This window comes from Aquarana catesbeiana, linkage group LG10 (assembly GCF_042186555.1).
Source record: "Aquarana catesbeiana isolate 2022-GZ linkage group LG10, ASM4218655v1, whole genome shotgun sequence".
NCBI lineage: Eukaryota > Metazoa > Chordata > Amphibia > Anura > Ranidae > Aquarana > Aquarana catesbeiana.
This window is the reverse complement of record NC_133333.1, coordinates 119,133,192-119,157,840: the sequence shown is the minus strand read 5'-3', so window position 1 is coordinate 119,157,840 and position 24,649 is coordinate 119,133,192. Positions and strand designations below refer to the sequence as shown.

At 47.5% G+C, this 24,649-nt stretch overlaps 1 long non-coding RNA gene across 1 annotated transcript; it reads right to left on the bottom strand.

Moving 5' to 3' along the window:
• Nucleotides 1-12,621: 12,621 nt before the first annotated feature.
• On the bottom strand, nucleotides 12,622-23,343 carry LOC141110865 (uncharacterized). Its single transcript, XR_012236346.1, has 3 exons — nucleotides 22,987-23,343; nucleotides 17,005-17,176; nucleotides 12,622-12,830 (listed from the first exon to the last, which is right to left on the bottom strand). It is a non-coding gene; the product is annotated as an uncharacterized lncRNA (long non-coding RNA).
• Between the last annotated feature and the right edge of the window lie 1,306 nt (nucleotides 23,344-24,649).

Sequence of the window (24,649 nt, the reverse complement as noted above, 5' to 3'; positions counted from 1 at the left end):
TGCAGCTGCTGTAAAATGAAATATGTCAACCTAGAGGAGTTCTGTACACAGATGGTATACAGAGATGGTATACAGAGATGGTATACTCAGATGGTATATACAGATGGTGTACACAGATGGAATATACAGATGGTATACAGAACGCCCCCCAGAAACATCATTTCCTGCTTGTGTGATTGGCTCATTGATTTTCCCAGAAGTCTGCACTAAGATTCAAGTCAGATTTGATCATCCCCTGCAACTGAAATGTCATTTTTGGTGGCATACTCTCAATGGTTGGGGTCACACTTGAGCACACTCCTGCTCTCAAGAGGGTCCGGTGCATCTCCATTCACCATTCAAGGTCCGATTTCAGCCCAAATTTTTGGCTGAATTCAGACCTGAAATGGACCAAAAGACGCACAGGACCCCCTGTGCAATTCCCATCTGAGCTGCTGTGGAGATATGTGAACCGGCTCCATAGAGAGCCCGGCACAATCTCCAGCTATGCGAATTGGAAAAAAGGGAAATTACGTCTAAAGAGATGCAGACCTTGCCACTTGCTCCAGGTCACTTGTAGCTGCACATCAATGGCCCATGGATTTAAATGGGATGTACCAGTTGTCAGGTCACCTGAGTCCAGGTGACAGATGCACTCTGTAGGAGTCAGGAGTGCACCGCTAAGGTAGTGGACCCTAGGACTGACTGCTGCGGATTGAACCCTGGGAGGTTCAGGAAGCAGGTCTACTGGATCACTAACACAGATCCCAGTGGGAGCTAGAGCATAGATTCCCCAGGGCGCAGAGTCTAAGAGCCAGCAGGTGTTCACCAGAGCCTCTAGTGGTGAGGATGGAATGCGCTGCAGTCTGGCTCCAGGTCGCGGCCCCCAGGGTCTCACTGCTCACACTCACGGTAGACTGCAGGAGATAGAGGCAGGAAGCAGCAGGCTGGAACAACAAGGATAGTAAGAGGATAAACCAAAGGTCAGGGCAACTAGCAGAAAAGGATAAACATAGAACACGCCAAAGGTCAGGGCGACTAGCAGACAAGGATAAACATAGAACACGCCAAAGGTCAGGGTCACAAGCAAACAGGGCTAGTTGAGAACAAGTCAAGATCAGTAAACAGAATGAGATGTAGGACACAGAGCAATGAGCACACGGAAGCCAAATCACAATGGTTGATCAGCAAGGTTGGCTTGCAATGCACAGGTTAATATAGTGTTCATAATTAGAGCCTGAGGTGGAGCTATGCTGAGATTATAGATTATATAAGCAGTTAGGTGAGTGTGGCTGGCCTCTAAAGGTGAACACATGGAGGAGAGGTAAGCTGACAGACAAAGGTTACTGCATAACCATGACACCAGTATGGCAAGAGCAATGTCTCATTTAGCTTTATGGAATGTTGGTGCAATGGTGCAGGAAGGCCAGCGCTATATTTTTACTGGCCGGGCTGCATATTTGAAGGTCGCAGCCATCGGAGGAGGCAAATAAGGACCTGTGGGGGGGGTTGTATTGGGGAACATGTGGGAATTCATAGTAAAAAGTGAAGTTGTTTAATGGATTATTGGCAAATCTCAATCATGGATGTTTGCAGAATAAAACAGAAGGGTAATTAATGACTATATGGCTTGTAGGGAAAGGTACATTGATAGGAAGATGCAAGCTGAGTTCAGTCTTCTCTTTGGCAAGCTCTCAGCATGAAGTAATATCAGATTTGTCCACCAGGTGGCAAAGAAGTCCGTGTAATCGTACAGCCACTTCATATTGTTATCATCCTGCAGATTTTGGTGTTCATAGAGTGGAGATAAATTGTTTAACCACTTGCCGACCGGGCTATAGCTGAAAGACGGCTACAGCGCGGTCGGCTTATTCTGGGAGGGCGTCCATGGACGTCCTCCCAGAATCTTGCTCTCACGCGCCCCCTGGGGCGTGCACCTGGGAACATCTGTGACCGGACCCAGCGCATCACGGATCACGGTAAATGCCCGCTGTTAGCGGCCATTTACCACATGATCGCTCGGTTAATGACGGAGCGATCACATGTAAACAAACCGGCGTCACGTCCGGTTCCTCCCTCCCCTCTCTGTACAGATCTGTACAGTGCGAGGGGAGAGATCAAGTGCTGCATCGCTGTGGGCTGGATGTGTAGTGCCCACAGCGCTGATATGTGCCCACTCCAGCACTCATCCATCCATACCCAGCCATTCATACCAGCCATCCATGCTCAGCCATACATACCCATCCATCCATCCTCAGCCATCCATACTCATCCATACATACTCATCTATCCATCCATCCATCCATACATACTCATCCATCCATCCATACATACTCATCCATCCATCCATTCATACTCAGCCAGCCATCCCTAATGAGCAATACTCATCCATACATCCATGCTCAGCCGTACCCAGCCGTACCCAACTGTACTCAGCCGTACTCAGCCATACCCAGCCATACCCTGCAATACTCAGTCGTACTCAGCCATACCCAGCCATACTGAGTCATATCCAGCCATTCTAGGGCGGCACAGTGGTGTAGTGGGTAGCACTCTAGCCTAGCAGTAAAAAGGGTCGTTGGTTCGCATCCCAACCATGACACTACCTGCCTGGAGTTTGCATGTTCTCCCTGTGCATGCGTGGGTTTCCTCCGGGTACTCCGGTTTCCTCCCATACTCCAAAGACATGCTGGTAGGTTAATTGGCTTCTGTCCAGAAGAAAATTGGCCCTAGTATATGAATGTGAGTTGGGGACTTTGGATTGTGGGCTTCTTGAGGGTAGGGACCGATGTGAGTGTGCGATGTATGTGTGGAGCACTGTGTAAATTGATGGTGCTATATGGGTACCTTAAATAAAAATAATAATAATAATAGATGAGCATCTTAATGAGAGACAATGTATAGGAATAGGGATAATGGTAGACGCACACTCACTCAGGTTGAACTGGATGGACTGTTGTCTTTATTCAACCTTACTAACTATGTAACTATATATACACTCAGCCATACCCAGCAATACTCAGCCATACTCAGTCATACCCAGCCATACCCAGCAATACTCAGTCATACTCAGCTATACCCAGCCATACCCAACCGTACTCATCCATACTTAGCTGTACCCAGCCATCCCATCCATACTCAACCATACTCAGCCGTACCCAGTTGTACCCTGCTGTACTCAGCCATACTCATTCATGCTCAGTCATCCCATCCATACTCAGCCATCCCCATCAGTTCTCATCCATGCCACTACAATGCCTCACAAAAGTGTAATAGGTAGTCAAATTAGATTTGAAACGTATGCCCCTAGAACACCTGACGGTGCTCCCTGCATGTTGGGCCTCTCTATGTGGCCAGGCTGTGTAAAAGTCTCACAGATGTGGTATAGCCATACTTAGGAGGAGTAGGAGAATCTATTTTGAGGTGTAATTTTTGGTATGTACATGCTATGTGTTAGAAATATTGTATAAATGGACAACTTTGTGTAAAAAAAAATACGCTTTCATTTTCTTTACACATTTTCCAAAAACTTGTAGAAAAAAATGGCATGTTCAAAAGACTCATGCCTCATAGATTTTACTTTGGGTTGTTTTCTTTCCAAAATGGGGTAATTTTTGGGGCGTTTCCATTGTCCTAGTGCTCCAGGGACTTCAAAAGTGTAAGAGGTAGTCAAGAAATTGTATGTGTAATTTATGCTCCAAGAATGCCTGGTGGTGCTCCCTGCATGTTGCGCCTCTGTATGTGGCCACGCTGTGTATAAGTCTCACACATGTGGCATCGCAATACTCAGGAGGAGTAGTAGAATGTGTTTTGGGGTGTACTTTGTGCTATGCATATGCTGTGTGTGAGAAATAACCAGCTAATATAACATTTTTGTGGAAAAAAAAATTAAAAAAAAATCTTTATTTTGCAAAGAATTGTGGAAAAAAATTACAACTTCAAAAAACTCACCATGCCTCTTACTAAATACCTTGGAATGTCTACTTTCCAAAAAGGGGTCATTTGGGGGGTATTTGTATTTTCCTGGCTTGGTAGGGTCTCAAGAAATGAGATAGGCCGTCAGTACATCAGGTGTGATCAATTTTCAGAGATTGGCACCATAGCTTGTGGACTCTATAACTTTAACAAAGACCAAATAATTTACACCAATTTGGGTTATTTTTACCAAAGATGTGTAGTAGTATAAATTTTGCCCAAAATTTATGAAGAAAAATAAATAATTTGCAAAATTTTATAACAGAAATGAAGAAAAATTAATTTTTTTACATAATTTTCAGTCTTTTTTCTTTTATAGCGCAAAAAATAAGAACCCAGTGGTGATTAAATACTACCAAAAGAAAGCTCTATTTTTGTGAAAAAAAGGACAAAAATTTCATATACGTACAATGTTGCATGACTGAGTAATTGTCATTCAAAATGTGAGAGCACCGAAAGCTGAAAATTGGTCTGGTTAGGAAGGGGGTGTGCCCAGTGGTCAAGTGGTTAAATATTTTTGTACTTTTTGTGTTACCCAATAAACACTAATTCTGGTGGAAAAACGTCAAAATAATGTATTAAGCACTTTAGTGACATCACAAGAGAATTTCAGGTATACTAGGCTACTTTTATTGCAAATAGTCATTGAAGTCAAATGTGATATCAGGAGAAAGCTTTTGGCTGTCTACATTTTTTACAATATTATTGACAAATTTATATAAAAGAAGAGTCCCCTAGGTGCCTTTCAGAACAGCATTGATTGAAATAGTCACCTTCTCTCTAGCATTGTCCTTGGTAGTAATTCTTTTATTCCACTAGATGTCCTCAGTCTTCCGGGTTGAATGACTCCCACTTTCAGGCTCCATTCACACTAGCGCGTTTTTTGATGCATTTTGCATTTTGCAGCAATGCATGGGAATTTTTTTAACATGGGTTCCTATGGAACATGTTCACATCAATGCCTTTTTGTACCTCTGCGTTTTTGGCAAAATGCAGCGTTTTGCATGTAATGGAATTTAATGGACCAGCATCAAAAACGCAAGTGCAGCGTTTTTACTGCATTTTGCGGTTTTTTTTTTTTAAACTAAAAAAAAAAAAAAAACGCAAAACGCGGCAAAAACGCTGTAAAAAATGCTGCAAAAATGCTGCTCAAAAACGTGGCAAGCATCACAAAAAAAACTCCAAAAACGCTCAAAAGCAACATGCATAGATGTGAATCGAGCCTCACAGCGTACTTCAGTCCAGAAGACTAAGGACCTACTTTGAGTACAGGGTGTCATGGACTCCTAGGCCTGGTTCAAACCTATGCAGATTGCAGTTTGCATATTCCAGGTCCAGTTTGCTTTTTTCAATACATGTTTTTGATCCATTGAAATCTTTGGAAGCAAAAACCAGAAAAAAGTCCCAGGTCCTTTCCATAAAATGCACAGATGTGAACGTGACCCATAGGAAACTATGTTATATGGACTGTAGTGTGTTTCTGCAAAACTGAAAATGCACTAAAAAATGCATAGGTGTAAACCAGGCCTTAGTGTAATGATGCAGAAAGCAGCACTGCTGTTTCCATTATTGAGGACTGTCTACCGCTGGAGAAGTGAGGAAGAAAACCCGGCTCGTTATGTGACCAGCCTAAAGACATATGTAAAAGGTAAGTGTTGGACCGGCCTACAACCTCCCCTTTTTGCCGGTCCAACGCTCGCCTGAAAAAAAAAAATACCGCCCTCCAACCTCCTCTTTTTGCCGGTCCAACGCACATCTGAAAAAAAATACCGGCCTCCAACCTCCCCTTTTTGCAGGTCCAACACTCACCTGAAAAAAATACCGGCCTCCAACCTCCCTTTTTGCCAGTCCAACACTCGCCTGAAAATAAAATACCGGCCTCCAACCTCCCTTTTTGCCGGTCCAACGCACGCCTGAAAAAAAATACCGGCCTCCAACCTCCCTTTTTGCCGGTCCAACGCACGCCTGAAAAAAAATACCGGCCTCCAACCTCCCCTTTTTGCCGGTCCAACGCTCTCCTGAAAAAAAAAATACCGTCCTCCAACCTCCCCTTATAAAATTGATATAGTTTATACAGTTGCTTCATAAGTCATATTTTAATTGAATGTTATTAAAAATTACCTTTTCTTTCTGCAACTGCTGTAAAATGAAATATGTCAACCTAGAGGAATTCTGTACAGAGATGGTATACAGAGATGGTATACAGAGATAGTGTATACAGATGGTATACACAGATGGTATATACAGATGGTATACAGAACGCCCCCCAGAAGCGTCATTTCCTGCTTGTGTGATTGGCTCATTGATTTTCCCAAAAGTCTGCACTAAGATACAAGTCAGATTTGATCATCCCCTGCAACTGAAATGCCATTTTTGGTGGGATACTCTCAACGGTTGGGGTCACACTTGAGCACACTCCTGCTCTCAGGAGGGTCCGGTGCATCTCCATTCACCCTTTCAGGTCTGATTTTTTTTTGGCTGAATTCAGACTTGAAATGGACCAAAAGACGCACAGGACCCCCTGTGCAATTCCCATGAACCGGCTCCATAGAGAGCCCGGCACAATCTCCTGCTATGCGAATTGGAAAAAAGGGAAATCATGTCTCGTCTGCAGACCCTGCCGCTGCAGTCTGGCTCCAGGTCGCAGCCCCCAGGGTCTCACAGCTCACGCTTACAGTAGACTACAGGAGATAGAGGAAGGAAGCAGCAGGCTGGAACAACAAGGATAGTAAGAGGATAAACCAAAGGTCAGGGCAACTAGCAGAAAAGGATAAACATAGAACACACCAAAGGTCAGGGCGACTAGCAGACAAGGATAAACATAGAACACGCCAAAGGTCAGGATCACAAGCAAACAGGGCTAGTTGAGAACAAGCCAAGATCAGTAAACAGCATGAGATGTAGGACACAGAGCAATGAGCACACGGAAGCCAAATCACAATGGTTGATCAGCAAGGTTGGCTTGCAATGCACAGGTTAATATAGGGTTCCTAATTAGAGGCTGAGGTGGAGCTATGCTGAGGGAAGATTATATAAGCAGTTAGGTGAGAGTGGCTGGCCTCTAAAGGTGAACACATGGAATGTTAGTGCAATGGTGCAGGTAGGCCAGAGCTATTTTTTTTTACTGGCCGGGCTGCATATTTGAAGGTTGCAGCCATCGGAGGAGGCAAATAAGAACCTGGGGGGGGGGGGTGTGTTGGGGAACATGCGGGAATTCATAGTAAAAGGTGAACAAGTTGTTTAATGGTTTATGGGCGAGTCTCAATAATGGATGTTTGCAGAATAAAAGGGAAGGGTAATTAATGACTATATGGCTTGTAGGGAAAGGTACATTGATAGGAAGATGCAAGCTGAGTTCAGTCTTCTCTTTGGCAAGCTCTCAGCATGAAGTAATATCAGATTTGTCCACCAGGTGGCGAAGAAGTCCTTTTAATCGTGCAGCCACTTCACATTATTATCATCCTGCACATTTTGGTGTTCATAGAGAGGAGATAAATTGTTTAAATATTGTACTTTTTGTGTTACCTAATAAATAACAATTCCAGTGGAAAAACTTCAAAATAATGTATTAAGCACTTTAGTGACATCACAAGAGAATTTCAGGTATACTAGGCTACTTTTATTGCAAATAGTCATTGAAGTCAAATGTGATATCAGGAGAAAGCTTTTGGCTGTCTCTAAATTTTTTACAATATTATTGACAAATTTATATAAAAGAAGAGTTCTCTAGGTGCCTTTTAGAACAGCATTGACTGAAATATTCACCTTCTCTCTGGCATTGTCCTTGGTAGTAATTATTTTATTCCACTTGATGTTCTCAGTCTTCCAGGTTGAATGACTCCCACTCTCCCAGCGTACTTCAGTCCAGAAGACTGAGGACATACTTTGAGTACAGGGTGTCATGGACTTTTTAAGCCTGGTTCACACCTATGCAGGTTGCAGTTTGCATATTCCAGGTGCAGTTTGCTTTTTTTTCAATACATGTTTTTGATCCATTGAAATCTTTGGAACCAAAAAACAGAAAAAACGTGACCCATAGGAAATCATGTTAAATGGACTGTAGTGTGTTTCTGTAAAACTGAAAATGCACTAAATAAAATGCATATTTGTGAACCAGGCCTTAGTGTAATGATGCAGAAAGCAGCACTGCTCTTTCCATTATTGAGGACTGTCCAACGCTCGCCTGAAAAAAAAAATCCGGCCTCCGCCCTCCCCTTTTTGCCAGTCCAACGCATGCCTAAAAAAAAAAATACCAGCCTCCAACCTCCTCTTTTTGCTAGTCATTATACTGCGGCAGTTCGGCACGATCCGGCCAGCCGGTGTAGCTGTAAGTCGGCTCCTTTTAAAGGGGATAGCAGGCGCACGCGCTGCACTGCAGTGGTGCCGATGCTCATGACCGGCGCTCCCGACGACCGCGAGCGTTCGCGGGCACGAGAGGCAGAACATGGATGTGCGTGTGTAAACACACAAATCCCCGTTCTGTTCTGAGAGGAGATGCAGATCGTAAGTTCCTACTAGCTAGGAACCACAATATGTCATCACCTATAGTCAGTCCCCTCTCCCTACAGTTAGAACACACAGTCAGGGAACACAGTTAACCCCTTGATCGCCCCTAGTGTTAACCCCTTCCCTGCCAGTGACATTTATACAGTAATCAGTGCATTTTTATAGCACTGTATATTTGTGAATCATCCCAAAAATGTGTCAAAAGTGTCCGATGTTTCCACCATAATGTCAGTCACGATAAAAATCGCAAATCGCCGTCATTACTAGTAAAAATAAATAAATAAAAATGCCATAAATCTATCCCCTATTTTGTAGACACTATAACTTTTGCGCAAACCAATCAATATATACTTATTGTGATTTTTATTACCAAAAATATGTACAAGAATATATATCGGTCTAAACTGAGAAAAAAAATTAGCTTTTTTTTTAAAAAAAAAATGGACTTAGAGATAATTATTATAGCAAAAAGTACAAAATATTGTGTTTTATTTTTTTTTTTTAATTGTCGCTCTTTTTTGTTTATAGCGCAAAAAAAAAAAAACGCTGAGATGATTAAATACCACCAAAAGGAAGCTCTATTTGTGGGATATAGAGAACGTCAATTTTGTTTGGGTACAGCGTTGTACAACCGCATAATTGTCAGTTAAAGCGACGCAGTGCCATATCGCAAAAAATGGCCTGGTCTTTGAGCAGCCAAATCTTCCAGGGCTGAAGTGGTTAGAAAATCCCAAGGAGTCCATTTCTCTGTGTGTTATTTGTCTAGGCCCGCGTCCCCACTATCATCAATCAGTGCGATTTTATTTTTTTATACAGGAGGTCCTGGAAGCTCTGTCATATTTCACTTCAAAGTGTCTCCAGTGTAGTGTTCTCCTGGCCTCTCCACTGGCTCCTTGTGATGATTTATTTATCAGAGATGTGGAAATCATTGCCTAATAAATACTACCACTGAGAGATGAGATAATGGGAGTGGTTTCACAATTATCAGTCAGCTGTGGCAGCTGCAGGGCAGGAACGAGGAAAGTTGACGGGCATGCATCCCTTTTAGACGTGTTCCTATTGGAAATATCTCACCAAAAATGACATTTTTGTTGCAGGGGATGCCGGAAATCTGATTTGTATCTTAGGCAGATTTCTGGGAAAATTGGTGGGCCAATCACACAAGCAGGAAATTATGTTTCTGGGGAGTGGTCAGTACACACTGTACTGTGTACAGAACAACGCCATGTAGCTATATTGCATTTCTAAAAAAGTTACAGTGGCTGCAGATTGAAAAGGAAAGGTAATTTTTAATAACATTCAATTACAATATGACTTGTATCACAGTTGTACACGCTATATTATTTTTTCTTTATTTGCTATTTTTTATTCCACGAAGGTGGAGTTATCCTTTCAGTTTGTAGATAACTAAAACTGGAGGTTATTAAGACCAAATAAATACACAGCGCTAGGTGCTACATATTAGTAAATATACATTTAACATATCATAATATGCAACACTGTAGTCTCTTTAAATAATAGTCCCAATCAAGTGATAATAGTGCTCAGAAATAACGAAATCCGGGTTTCTTGGTGCTCAGACAAGGTGCCCCCACATGGATGTAAACTTACCCCTCAATATGGACCAACTATCTCTAGTTGGTCCATATTGATTGGCCCACCATTTGTTTACGGGAATCAAGCATCAACTGCGTCAGCGGTCTACCATTGTTTGTGTCGTCTGTCGGCTTTACAGCTGACAGCCTCCTAGCAACCACTGATGCTGAGAGTGGGTGGAAAAATATCTAAAGACACCGCGCTTACTCAGTAATAGCAGCTCACACAGCAAACAGGAAAATTTGTAAACAGTGCAGGTATATATAGTGTAGCGCTAGTTTAAATGACGAAAGCTGATAAGATGGCAAGAAAACAGATGTATCAAACATCAAACTGGAAGCGTTGGACTCATAGAAACGTATGTCCCCTGAGTCAGTACTGCTTGTATTGCCACAGAGCAATGAAGTGGGGTCTCACAGTGGAACAATATGAAGTCCAAATGCTGTTTTTTGGGCTCCCGGCACAATTCTCAGTGGTGGGGCCCGCAACTTGCTTTCTAGGCTTGCCAGGTTTTGTACACTTAAAGCGGGGTTCCACCCAAATTTTGAACAATATCTGTATGTATTCTCTTCCTTGCCTAGATGCTGACATGCCTTTTAAAGAGGCAGCCGGGAGCCCTAGAAACAGCATTTGGACTTCATATTGTTCCACTGTGAGACCCCACTTCATTGCTCGGTGGCAATACAAGCATTACTGACTCAGGGGACATACGTTTCTATGAGTCCAACGGTTCCGGTAAGCCTGCATTGCTCCCATACGGGGGATCCAATTATTGTGTATTACTTCTCTCAATTTCATCTACGTGGTGTATGAATACCACCATCTGTTTGGGACTTTTTTGGTCATCAGACTCTCTATGTAATTGATACTTATTGAAATCTTTCTCAGTACCATTTTGAATGCATGGTGGTATGAACAACTGTTTGATACATCTGTTTTCTTGCCATCTTATCAGCTTTCGTCATTTAAACTAGCGCTACACTATATATACCTGAGAGTGGGTGGAGCCTGATGAGGAAGCTAAGACTCTAGTTCCCCATCAGGTCCACTCTCTGCTTGTGACTGACAGCAGGCAGTGGGTGCGTTCTGTAGCCAATAGCAGGCTGACAATTGGCTATGGATCCAGCCACTGCCTGCTGTCAATCACAAGGGGAGTGAACCTGATGGAAAACTAATATCTCAGCTGCTCCATCAGGCTCCACCCACCCATAAAACTCTGCCGCAGTGGCTAGAGGGAGCTCTGCTGCCCTGAGGAAAGTGTGTCCATATAGACACTCTGGTTTCAGTGTGCTTCCACATGTGGTGCATGCCTGATTCATGTACCTGTTCACTAAAGGTACATGATATAGTCCCTGGCACCAACATTTGTCCTGCGGAGGCACACCATAATTCTAAAAAGTGCCTTAGACACGCTTTATGAATTCCCTTGATTATTGTATATAAATGTAGCGGAGAACAATATGTGAATAGCTTTAAAAAGGTCCAAAAACCCACTGAGACCTTATCTCAGCTATAGTCTCCTGCTCCGCTTCCCCGGACTTCCTGCTGGGGAGCGAATACCCATTAGTACCATCACAAGTCACATGACCTAGTCCCCTTCTCAAGACCAGGGCCGCTGATAGGGGGGTAGCACCTGCCCCCTTGTATGGGGTCCAGGCCCCAAAAGTTCAACAGGGGGGACCAGAGCAGCAGGAGTGGGCACGGTTACTGGAGCCAATCTCCCTTTGGCCCTCTCTGGGTTTACAAATGCTTCAGTTTATAAATGAACAGGGAGCTTCCTGTTCATTCAGTCTGCAGCTAGTGCTACAGAGAAAGGATTGAGGAATCTGTGTCCTCAATCTCTTTCTCAAAAGTGAGATTTGGGTGTCTGTTTAGACCCCTGATATTTCACCAACCCCCACAGGGCTGTTAAAAAAAATGTAAAAAAAATTTAAAAAATGAAGGGCTCATTCTCACAGGTATTTTGCTTGCATGAATAAGTGGTTTGTTCATGCGGCTGAAGCCGCTTGTTGCTTGGTGACTGTCACCTAGGCTGTACGGGGCCCCATGACTTCTAACAGCAGCCATGCTCAAAACATGTCCCATCATCCCTAGACTACAAGTCCCATCATGCCTAGTGCCTGTGTACATGCATGCCCCAGTCCCTCAGAAAATTTGGTGTCACATTTACTCCCAACAGAGGCAGCAACCTCACACCGGCATGTAGGCCTCCCCAGCAGCACATTCAACAGGGCTGCTCCAGAGCAGTGGTTCTCAACCTCAGCCCTCAAGTACCCCAAACGGGCCATGTTTTCAGGTTTTCCTTTACACAGCTGCTTTAAATCAATATCAATGACATGGTATTGATAAGAGCTATTTTATCTAAGGGAAAATTCCAAAACATGGCCCATTGGGGTTACTTGAGGACTGAGGTTGAGAACCTCTGCTCCAGAGGAGCCTGCAAGCCAAGGAAGCTACCTTGAAACTGGGAACGGGAGCAGAAATCAGGGAAACTGGGATGGAATGCTGGGGTAGACAATCTTTAAAGTTGAGGGAGCTACACACAGTGTTAAAAATAGTTAAAGGTTAAAAAATAAAACAATTAGCGTTTAATATCACTTTAAAAACAGCAGGTTTCTAGTGTACAGGTAGAATTTTTCAGCTTTTCTTCATTCAGCAACACTTGTTTGTAATTTTTCTCATTCGAAAAGCTTGAAGCGTTGTCCTTCGAAGAGCTTGCTGAAATTCAGAGAGGACAGAGTTGCCTCCAGGTCCGTCATGATCACTATGTACCCCTGGAGGAAGAGAGGAAACCAAGGTCAGGCTTTACTCATTCAACATTCTGCTGCACATGCTGTGCATTGTGTAAGCATTCAAGTATTGTCGGTAATAAAACTGGTGAGTGTGGTTAGGCTTGTTCACATGTGCTGCCCCTCTGAAAAGCGACCCTATGGTGGATCACTTTTCAGAGGTGATTGACAGGTGGTGAGGAAGCGATATGTTGCATCCTGTTATGTTGCATCCACCATGTTATTTGCTGGAGCAGCGATCACTCCCGCGCATGTCTGAACATTTATTTGTTCCCTGTACAGGGCTTGAAAGGAACGACACCTGTGGCCATTTCTTGAGAGCGCATTCACCAGTGATGTTAGGCTGGAGAGGAGACAAGCTTGCTGCCAGTGCCTTTTCAATTTTAACCTCCAGGGGGAGTTTTTTAAAAATGTATCCCAATTTTGGGGTTTAAAGTGTGTCCAGCTGAAACTGTTTTTCCAAGTTTCGGAAGGCGCAGGGAAGGATTACCACCCCTGTAAGGTTTTTACTTCCAGGGCCATATTTGAAATATTTGCCCTCAGTGTTAGCAGTGTTAGGAAAAACTCTCCAACTGCAACACAGTCTGCAATAAAAGTCTCTTTCACACATGTGGACGAGAAGCTGTAAAAATAAGTGATTGAAGGGTTAGTTCATCTTTACAGAAAATCTGTAAGGTGAACTTACACTGGACCCCCTCCCCATCCCCCCCAGTCTCACTGTTCCTGAGGCTGGCGATCACCCGCTAGGAGACATCAGGTCCAGGGATTTGAAATCCCCGTGGCTTAATTTCCTAAACGTACCTCGTAAAGGTACGTATAGGAGGCAATCTAATTGGTTGGCACTGTCACATGCACGGTGACCAATCACAACCTGCTGAGCCTGTCCTGTCAGCGGGGGGAGAAAGAGAGGGGGGATTTCAAATCCTTGGACTGGTAAAGGGGCAACCCAATGTCTCCTAGTGGGTGATTGCCGGCCTCAGGTACAGGGGGACCAGGGGGGATGGGGAGAGGGTCCAGATTTACTGTAAAAGTGAACTTACACATTAAGCCGTGGTTTTACCATCCACCAAGCCAAAAGTCAACATTGCCAGTGACCGTGTTAATACACATCACCACAGATGTGCTGCAGTGAAATTTTGACAACCTGTTGCATCTGGCAGGTAGTACAAACTTTCAACATGACCTATTCAAGTGCATGTGACTGCGTCAATGCAGCCGGGTGTCACTGGTTAACACAGGCATTTAGGAGGCAACAGGTTTCCTCTGAGCCACCGGTAAAATGCCTCTGGAAGGCGATCAGAAGGTTGCTTTTCATATAGAGGGAAAACACTGCAGCGGATGTAAAAGGAGCCCTTGGAGTAGGGTAAGGCTGTAGCCAGATTTTTGTGGCTCTCTATGTCCCTGTTGCTGATTTTCCCTTCATCAGGGCTAAAGAAAAGGAATCGGCGTATGTTGACTTAGTAATCAATACACAGTTGGGATTTATTGTAGTTTATGGAACAGCATCCATCAGCAGTTGATCTAAATAGCAAATGCTGAGGGGGTGGATTTACAGCCCCCCAAAAAAACACGCTGGCTTTATAAACAGTCTATCGTTCGATTAAGTTTGCTCAGGGCTTGAATATCACAGTGTGGTGCTTCAGGTCTAGAGTCACACATCCCTATTACAAGCCATGGTGATTGTGGGAAACCTTCGATGTGCAGAAGCTACCAGCCTAATATTCAGGTTATGGAGCAGCCTTACCATTGGATGATATCAATAATATAAAATAAACATATAAAAAAAAATTCCGGTTTCTAGCCCCATTCATCTACCTTCCCAAGCTAGTATTGTGATGCAGATGGCAGTGCAGTTGAACTTACTTCCTAAAAGGCATTCACTATAATTAATAGACACAAATCTGTCAATATTACATTTGCAGGTAGGCCCCTTTCACACTGGGGCGGGAGGTGCGTCGGCGGTAAAGCGCAGCTATTTATAGCTGCGCTTTACCGTCATTTTAGCGGCGCTATACGGCCGCTAGTGGGGGTGGATTTACCCCCCGCTAGCGGCCGAGAAAGGGCTAAAAACCACCGCAAAGCGCCGTATAGCCGCGGTGCCCCATTGATTTCAATGGGCAGGAACGGTATACACACCTCTCCTTCACCGCTCCAAAGATGCTGCTAGCAGGACTTTTTTTACCATCCTGCTAGTGCACCGCTCCAGTGTGAAAGCCCTCGGGGCTTTCACATTGGAGACACAGCAGCGGCTGTTTCAGGTCAGTTTGCAGGCACTATTTTTAGCGCAATAGCGCCTGCAAATTACCCCAATGTGAAAGGGGTCGAAGGGGATAAAAGTTAAATTTGTTGTAGATCAGTCTGATATTTTTTCACACATTAGTGAGCTGGTGCAGGGAAAGTTCATGACTGCTGAGGTGCAATGAGCCCAGGTCCTATACCATAACATTTTATAGCCAACTTTAAAAACCTTACCCCTTCTTCCCATCCAATAAAAACCACTTACAACCATTAATGTTGGAAAGGACAAGGCCACAGCTTTTATTAAATCGAACATATAACATCAAACATTTCTACAGTGCCAGTCACAGTTGCACTGTGAGCACACAATTCCAAATGGGAAAAGGGAGATGAAGGAGGGGCCTGTCCTTACCATAAGTGCCGGACCGGCCGTCTATCTCCCAATTAACATCAAGGGCATACCCATTACAGCCATGTTTGCTGGCAAGGTCACCAAAAACCGGCATCCGCCTGTCAGTAAGCTACTGACGGGCGCCCCACCGCAGCCAGCGCTTGTTCCACGCCCCTCTGAAGTCCCAGATTAAAGATGTCCAAACCAATGTCATTGAGATGGACTCCATCCCTTCTCAGCAAGTCAGTATTGTCACCTTCTAGATCTTCGCGGCGGACCACAACCCCCCCGATCTCACGAACAAACTTAGCCACTTGAGCATTGACTTTCCGACGAAAGTGTTCCAGACGGGGGCCAGGGACATCTTGCGCCCATATTGAGCGAGGTACAATTTTTGACCAAACGAAGATCAGGTTGGTAAAGGCAGCATAACATTGGGCAATGTCACTTTTAATAGCTGAAATGAGGTCCACAGATCGCGTGTAACCAACATCATTCCCACCAGCGTGGACAACTAGGATGATGGGACCAGAAACGTGGGCGCGAACTTGCTGACATTCCGGAAGGACCTGAGGCCAACGCAACCCGCGTAACCCGAGCCAGCGGACTCTTGCAAAATTGTATGAGAAGCCCAAGTTTCTATCGTAGGTGCGGATCTCAGCACGGCGAGCGGCCCAGTAGATGAAGGAATCACCCAGTATCCATATTTGAGCCGAGAGGCAACCTGTAAATTAACACAGAAGATGTGGGCGGACATTCAATGAAAAACGAGATGATTCCCATCTACCTAGTCGCTGAAGTTCCATATTGGAAAACCCCAAACCAAAAGCGGCGGTTGCAGCGCAAATGCGAAACGAGTGGGTCGAGAATTCTCGCGCAGGGAGGCCTAAAGCCTCAAGGCAACAGCGGAAAACCCGTAAAAGTTGAAACCGACTCAGCGAGGATGAATCGGCATGAACAAAAAACGTGGGAGACGGAGGGCGCGCAGACACAAACGGAAGGACCAGGGTCACCGGACAAAATGGGCCACCGCAATGATGCAGGACTACTCGGCGGCCCCTACCGAAACTATCAGTCTTGGATGTTCGCAACAAAACAGTCACGCTACGTTCCGATAACGAAACGTCCTCCCACTGAATACCCCCCCCCCCGTTGACAACTTGGATTTGGAAACCAATTCGCCAATGTGAAAGGCACCAAAGAACGCCCATGAAAAGGCCACCCGGAAAAGAAGGGTCTCAATCCCTGATGAGCACATGGCCGGCAACAGGGACAGGATGCCAGAGAGGATCTGTATAGAAATAGGGAGCCTAGAGTCAGGTGAATGGTTAACCCGTTTCCAACCCTGCAACACCCGTCGGACCGGGAAAGCTTTAGTGACATCCTCCCACCCAAGGAGTTGGAACCAGAAAGACAATGCCGACAAGGCAGAGGAAACAGTAGCACCCAAGACACCTTTTTCCAGCAAATAAACTAGGTAGGCAAATAAAGCCAAACATCTGTCATCTGAAGAAGAAATGTTAAACTCACCGCCCGACGCTTGAGCCCACTCGTGCCAGACCCGGTAGTACGACGCCCACGTCCGCGGAGAAAGACGACCGAAGGAGCTCTAGCAAGCACCAGAAACGAGGTTCCATAAGTGGGCCGGACAGGGGAGGCCCTCCAGAGAAGCCGACGGAGCCAGGGAGCGAAAACTAATGAACTGTTGACGAGAAAAAGCATCGGCAATATCATTAGAGGCTCCCAGAACATGTCGGGCCCTAACACAAATGTTGAAATGTATACATTTTAAGACTAAAAATCGTAGCAGCGAAACGACTGGAGGAGAACTGGCCGACTGCTTGTTCACTACCTGCACCACACTCATATTGTCCGACCAGAAGACTACCTGATGATTACGCAACCGTTCACCCCAAAGCTCAACGGCAACAATGATCGGAAAAAGCTCCAGGAGGGTGAGGTTGCGCAGCAATTCCATGCGGTCCCATGACGCCAGCCAACACTCAGCAGACCACTCCCCTTGAAAGAAAGCGCCGAAACCACAGGAGCCTGCTGCATCAGTATATAACTCCAGCTGTGAGTTCGGCACTTCCTCCCGCAACCAACAAGACTGTCCATTGTAAGACTGCAAGAAGGATAGCCAAATCCCCAAGTCATCACGCATGGGCTTGGTGATCCGGACATAGTGGTGAGGGGCCGTGATGCCCTTTGTAGCCCACGACAGGCGCCTGCAGAAGGCTCTCCCCATACGTATGACCCTACAGGCAAAGACCAGATGACCCAGCAACGATTGTAGCTGTTTCAACTGCAGTTTTTTCGCTCCTTTTGCCAAGCGAACTAATGAGAGGAGCCTGGTTAGCTTGTCACTAGGCAGCCAAAAAACCATCGCCACCGTGTCAATCTCTATTCCCAGAAACGCCAACACCGTTACGGGACCCTCGGTTTTGTCAGCGGACAGTGGGACGGCGAAAAGCCGGCAAGTATCCTGAAAAACAGAGAGGAGGCGTTGACACTGCCCACTGCCCGCTGGGCCTACGAAGAGGAAGTCATCTAGGTAGTTCAAAATGGACTGAAGACCAGCCTCCTGGGCAACCACCTATTCAAGGAAACTACTAAATAGCTCAAAGAAATAACACGAAATGGCACAACCCATAGGAAGGCACATGTCGAAGAAATAGCTTCCTTGGAAATAGCAACTCAGGAGATGGAAACAGTCCGGGTGGACCGGGAGGAGGCGGAAAGCGGAATCGATGTCTGCCTTTGCCAGCAGAGCGGACTGCCCCGCTGTCCTAACGAGCTGAAGCGCCCTATCGAAAGATGCGTAATGTACCCTGGATTCCTCCTTGTCGATGCCGTTGTTCACCGAGGAGCCAGAAGGGTAGGATAAGTGATGAATAAGGCGGAATTTTCCCTCCGCCTTTTTGGGTACCACACCAAGGGGAGACACCCTCAGGTTGTGGAAAGGGGGAGATCGAATGGGTCTGCCATGCGCCCCAACTCCAATTCCTGCTGAAGCTTCTCGGCCACGACGGACTCAAATTCCACTGCTGATTTTAAATTTGGAGACATGGTTGGGGCGTCTGACGGGGAAAAAGGGATCCAGAAACCACAGTCAAGGCCGTCCTTCAGGATCAGGGCCTCCCTGTGAGGGGGGTACCGGTCTAGCCAGGGAAGCATCTCTAAGACGTTCACCGGCGTCCTCTAGTTTAGGAAGGTCAGTCTTGGCTCCCGTTCTGGGAAGCGGTTGCTTGCCTTTACGGAAGCACCGGCTGGCAGGGTGTGCACCCCCACAACTGGAGCACTCATGCCTGAAGCGACAGGCGGAGTACCACTTACAGTGGCTTTCATTGAAAAGCCAGCAGATACCCTTCTTCGAAGCAGCCAACGCTCCGGATTGAGGAGAGCCGACCGCAGACTGAAAGGATGAAGGCCTGTGGGGGCACATAAGCAGCAACCACAGGCTACCGTCCTGACAATCAAAGCGAAGCTCCTTACGTGCCGCCATTTTCTGGCGAAATTGGGTGTCATAATGAAACCAACACTGGCCCCCGTAAACCTTGTATGCACCCCAAATAAGGTCTAAATAGCAAAACAGCGAAGTTGCCAACTCCAGGAACGGCTCGCAGAGCACTCCCGCGTAGGCGCAGAACCCTTGCAGCCAGTTCCCAAAAGTCCTAGGAAGCTGTTTAAGTTTGTCACCCTGAGCCGATACGTCAACCCGCCGAGATTTGTCGATCGTCTCCCTGTCCGGCGGCACGAGGGCGAGGAAGTCGACGAATTTGCGTCGCCATATCTTTTCTTTCATCTCCTCAGTTAGGTGGGTGCCAGTAGGCGCAACCACCCACAAAGCACCCCCGAAAGCGGAGGTGGGGTTGGGAGCCGAGCCCGAAACTCCCACACTGGAAAGAACCGATTTGAAGACCGACGCTATGCGGTCCTCTGGGCCCGATACGGAAGCGTCAGCTGACCCACCCTAAATTAACTCGCAGTCATACTCACCTATTCGCGGAGGCATCACCGATGATGGACGACCAGCCGCCGGGCCCGGCAGCGAATCCGATTCAGGAACGATTTTGGAAGGCTGGAGACTGAGGCGGCCAGCACCTTGATGACCAGCGGGGCCATGTTCCGCAGGACTGTCACGACCCAAGGAGAGGTCCAGGGGTGGGGGTCCAACCAACGACCCGGAAGAGTCCAACTGGCCAAGGACAGCGGCTGAGCAATGACAGGAACACCTACCGGCTCCAGCTGGCTAACCCGGGGCGGTGGCTGCCGCCAGCCCCGGTCTGGAGCCGAAATCTCCAGCCCTGTCGGGCGCGGGGAGACGAGGCCGGGTAACCGTGGCAGGCATCCCACTCGGACCTCCGGCCTGGTCAGGCACGTAGTGGAGCGTCTGCCCCAGCAACGGGATGGAGCTCAAAAGCGCACGACCATCCTCCGCCCTGCTGGGCGCAGGAGGATGTCGGTGGACACGGAGTGGAGGAGGAGGAGGGGTTACGAGCGCATCGCTCGCCCTGCCGGGCGCAGAGAGGCCATATCCTACCCGGGACGCAACATCAAAATGAAATGCTGGGGGTGGAAACCGGTTCCCCACCCGTGCGGGCGCAGGGGGAGTCCCTATCGATAAACCGTGCCCACGGGATGGCCTTGGGTCCGGCTGTGCTCCCGCCCGGGAGGGCGCAGGGAGAGTCTGTACCGGTCTGGAGGCAGTGGCAGCGCTGCCCGGCGCACTGCGACCCCCCGCCCTGCAGGGCGCTGTGAGATGCTGCACACAAGCACAAGATTCGGCCAGGTATGCTGCAGCGTTTAAATCTCCCACCCAGCCTGGTGCAGGGAGCGAACGGTCCACCAGGGGGAGCCGAGCCGGCTCCGAGTCCCCGGCGGAACCACCATCGAGGGGGCCGGGACTGGCGGCCGTGGAGGAGGCTAAGGGTTCAGGCGAGCGGATCCGTCCCCTACGCCCCGACCTCCCGGAGGAACTCCGGGCGGAGGAACGAAGTTACCGGCCGACCGAAACCCCCCCGCCGGCCGCGGGGGAGGGCACAGGTACAGCCATCATACCGTCTGATGAAAAGGAGCCAGGGAGCGCTCCGGCTCCAGGCCGGCCCTGATCATCGATACAGGCAGAGGAGGGGGGGGGGCATGGGTGACAGCGGGGGTAGCGCTCAGAAGCCTGAGTCACGGCCTTAGTGATAGGCGACGAAGACCACCGAGGGGGGGCCCAACAAGCGCGGGCAGAGGCACCACGCTTCCCCGCCGGGGAAGCACTGACACCTGCCGCCGCAGGGAGAGCGGAGGGAGAGGAAGGAGGGGGAATGCTGTAAGTGGCCCTGGGGGGACTAGGACTCAGGCGGGAAGGTGGGTGGGCCCGTCTTCGGGCCCTGTGCCGGGGGGGGGGTATCCTGAGGAGGATCGGAAGCAGGGACAGGAGAAGGCGCCTCAGGGGACAGGAGGGCAAAGAGCCAGTCAGCCTGACCCTGGAGAGCCAGCTCACAGACCCTGGCCAGAAGGAGCTCCGTGTCCATGGTTGGAGGGACAGGGTCAGGTCCAGCTCTTACCAAATCTGCTTCCGAAAAGACCCAGAATCCCCTGGGGCGCCACACTAGTGAGCTCAGGCCCAACCCCGTCCTGTCTTAGCACCAATCCCCAGTGACCCCATAGTCACCTTACTCCGCCCTGGCCATGCCCCCATCAGTCAGGGCTCTCTTTCCCAAAGGGTTCAAGAGGCCTACATATTGATTTATTCTCAGCTCCTGATAGAGGGGAACTTTTTATTAGATCATTATATAAACACTTGTTAAATTACAGATGCAAGTGATTACAGTGGGATTTGGTCAGAACAAGGAAGTGAATGCAAGTAATAATCTATAATAGTATTACAACCAGCACTTAAAAGCCCACCGATGGGCATGCAGTGAGTGATCTGTATTGATTTTACAATGCCCTAGTAACACAGGCTTACAGCTGAGCTCCGAGATAAGCAAATATCCCCATTCACACCTCAGCATTTTGCAGCTTGAAGCTCCAAAATGCTGGAGGAGAAAAAAAAAAAATCAATGACTCTCTATGTAGACAATTCACATCTCCACTACAAGTCGCCTGAAGCTCAAAAAAGTTCTGGAGCTTTTTTTTGTAGCTTGAATTGGGCAGATGTGAGCATTTTTGGCGCATTTTTATTACCATTGAAAATAATGGAAAATGTGCCATTTGTGAGATTTTGTGCACATTTTTGCATGATTTTCTCCTCAAATGAACAAAATGTGAAAATGACATAGTAATAATATACGAATAAATAAATATAAAATAAATGCACAAGTAGCTAATAATCATCATAAAATAATATGTAATAATACATAAAAAAATTATATCAATTATTAACAATATAATAATATAACAATACATAAACACCCAAACTCGAAAAAAAAAAATATTACTATTAATAATAATAATTTATGTATTTGTTTAGTGTTAAGATGTTTAGTTATTTATTATTATTTGATTCAAACAAAATGATGCATCGCTCAGAGAAATGGAGTTTAGGTAAAAACTGGAAGTCGCAACCTGGCTGTCCTCCCATGCATCAAAAGCAGTCAAACTCCGCCCCTCTCCCGTTGTTCTGCGGAGAAAGGGCCCCTCGGCGGATAATGACCCCCCTGCGCTGCACGAACAAGGGAGCCGCCAAAAATATCCGAAGCTGAACAGCTGTGAGTCAGCTGTACACCGCGCCTGCGCAATGAAGACCACATTGAAGACCACATTCTACCACACGCTCTCGATGCTACCAGACAATGCCGCACGCTCCCGATGCTTGTGCTACTCTGCAAGGGGCGGGTGTATTACTGTGATGTAATATAGCCTCTCCTTGCATAGTAGCATGAGCATCGGGAGCGTGTGGTAGAATGTGGTGTTCAATGTGGTCTTCATTGTGCAGGCGCGGTGTGCAGCTGACTCTCAGTTGTGTATGTTCGGCTTTTTTTGGCTCGGTAATGCTTCGTACTGCGCAAGTGCACCTGCGCAGTACAGGGGGGTCATTATCCGCCGGAAGAACTTTTTCGGCAAGACACCGGTGTTCTGCCGAAAAAGTTCCCCTCGGAGGATAAGGACCCTCCTCTACTGCGCAGAAGCAGCGCTTGTGCAGTAGGAGCCGGCGGAAATAGGTGAAGGCGAATACAATGGAAATCAGCTGTACACGGCGCCTGTAAGAGGGCCCCTCGCGGGCTTGCCACGCTTCGGGCACAGCCTCGCTTCGTTCGGCACTTTTTTATTCTCCCTCTAGGTCCACTTGGATGGTGGGGCTTCAGGGAGCAAGCGCCGTGTACAGCTGATTGAAGTTTTTGATCTTCGGCGGCTCCTAGTCGTTCGTACTGCGCAAGCGCTGCGCCTGCGCAGTACAGGGGGGTCCTTATCCGCCGGGGGAACTTTCTCGGCAAGACACCGGCTGGCCATAGTCATTCATACTTCACATTCACCGCATGCTTAGCCAATCAAGTCCCTTCAGTCTTATTTGTTTACCAACGGCAAGTGATAGACCCCGCCTCTCGCCAGCCCCTCCCTGTCAGTCCTATCGCCAACCCTTGTCTGTAGAATCTATCCATAGAGTGTCATGTAATCACCGGCAGACATTGAATAATACGATGATATGGGAGTTGTTTGAAGGTATTTCCATTAGTGAAAATGGCCGACTCAGATTCGGCACGTTTCCGCCCCCTTCTAATGACACGATATACCCATCACTTCCTCTCCTATCTGCAGGACGGGTTTGCTGTATAGACTTATCAACAGTGGGCGTGTCTTGTGTCCCTCCAGACAGTGCAGCCAATCATACCGCTTTCTAGACAGGCCAGCACAGCTAAATGTCGCTTCATCGACACGCCTATTTATACTACGTCACAACCGAGCTCTCAGCATCTCGCTTACTCCATCCATCCAGCCCTGTCCTCCCAGGAGCCTCTCATATGCCCGAATGGTCAGTCCGCCCCTGCCGACAACACACACCTCATTGTTTTACCTTATACCACACGGTGATTACATTACACATTATTCTTATAGATTGGAATGTACATGCCAAAGTGAAGGGGAAAACTTCGGGGGGCGTGGTCTGCTCTAGTGACAGGCTGAGCATAGGACGGTGGGGGCGTGACCTGCTCTATTGGTGACAGGCTGAGCCGCGCGCCCTAAACACAGAGGACGGAGTGGGCGTGGCCTGCTCTGGTGACGTTAGGGCAGCGCGTGCGGGATCACCGTTTACACAAGTGCGTCATTCTCTCAGAGGCACAACGGGGAGGTGGCCAGCGAGAGGAGCGCATCGCATTGGATGGTCTGCTTACACGGAAACACGCCCGCCGTGTCTCTCTATGGGAGAATTACATTACATGACGGGAAGGGGGCGTTCTATCGGATTATCTGATGGGTAGTAGTAATCTAATAGAACAGACCCCCCACGTTATCACATTGCTCCATTTCAAACGGAGATTACATGATAAACTATTCTTATATATTTTACATCCAAAGGGGAACGGAAAAACTGAGGGGGCGTGGTCTGCTCTAGTGACAGACTGAGCCGCGCGCCCTACACTGAGGACGGAGGGGGCGTGGCCTGCTCTGGAGACGTTAGGGCAGCGTGTAACGACATATTCGGCGACCCATCACAAGTGCGTCATTAACTCAGAGGTAAAACGGGGAGGTGGCCAGCGAGAGGAGTTCATCGCATTGGATGGTCTACTTACACAGAAACACGCCCAGCGCTAACTGTGTTTATAGCGTCACTCCAGGGGTGAGTTGCACGGAACCGAGGCCAAATCGGCCATTTTAGATATTGGATCGTAGGCGATCGGAGCGAGTGTCAGGTACACTAGACATCCAGACAACAATTATGTCATAGTGTTCTTCTATGGGAGACACAATACATGACAAGGGGGGCTTCAAGGCTGTCAGGCCACGCCCACCGCGTGTTTCCATAGCAACGCGTCCGCCGGCTGGGAAGCATTCTATCGGATTATCTGATGGGTAGTGGTAATCTGATAGAACCGACCCCCCACGTTATCACATTGCTCCATATCAGACGGAGATTACATGATAAACTATTCTTATATATTTTACATCCAAAAGGAAACTAAAAAAACGGAGGGGGCGGGGCCTGGTCCGGTGAGAGGTTGGGCCGCGCGCCCGCACGTGC